Source organism: Lupinus angustifolius, chromosome LG20 (assembly GCF_001865875.1).
Source record: "Lupinus angustifolius cultivar Tanjil chromosome LG20, LupAngTanjil_v1.0, whole genome shotgun sequence".
Lineage (NCBI taxonomy): Eukaryota > Viridiplantae > Streptophyta > Magnoliopsida > Fabales > Fabaceae > Lupinus > Lupinus angustifolius.
In genome coordinates, this window is record NC_032028.1 from 9,589,214 (window position 1) to 9,590,140 (window position 927).

Below are 927 nucleotides of genomic sequence, written 5' to 3' on the forward strand. Positions count from 1 at the left end.
CATATCATGAAGTTCTGAGTTATAGGGTTGAATACCCTATATGCTCCAGTGGTGTGATAGCCTAAGAAGATGAGTTTTTCTCCTCTATCATCAAGCTTACTCCTCTTAATGTCAGGTACATGAGCATAGCAAATTGAGCCAAATATCCTTAGGTGCTTTATGCTTGGTTTGATACCTGACCAGGCCTCTTCTGGTGTTTTCTTGCCTAGTCTTTTTGTTGGACATCTATTGATGATGTATACTGCAGTTGATGTAGCTTCTCCCCAAAATTTCTTTGGCAAATTCTTGCTTCTCAACATGCTTCTTGTCATATTCATTATGGTTCTGTTTGCTCTTTCTGCAGCACCATTGTGTTGAGGTGTATATGGAGCTATAACTTCATGAACAATTCCTTCCTTGCTGCAGAAATCATCAAACTCAGAGGACTTATACTCACCTCCACCATCTGATCTGAGTTGCTTGAGTTTGAAACCACTTTTCTTATCAACTTGAGCCTTGTATTTTCTGAAGTTTTCAAACACTTCACTATTCTTCTTTAGTAGATAAATCCAAACCTTTCTTGTGAAGTCATCAATAAAGGTTAGGAAGTATCTATTACCACCAATTGATTCCTCTTCAAATGGGCCACATACATCACTATACACCAGCTCAAGAGGATTCTTTGTTCTTGTAGGAATTATTGAGTCAAATGTGCTTCTGGTTAACTTGCTGGCTAGGCAATCATCACACAAAGTTTCTGGAATTTCAATAGAGGGCAGCCCTGCAACAATTTCAGCTTTGGTTAGTAATTCTAAACTTTTAAAGTTTAGATGACCATACCTTAGATGCCATAGCCAAGTTTCTTGATCTATTTCTGCATTGAGACTTGTTTGCTCATTCACATGAATCTTGATCTTGAAAGTTCTGTTTGATGAGAGAGGTGCTTTC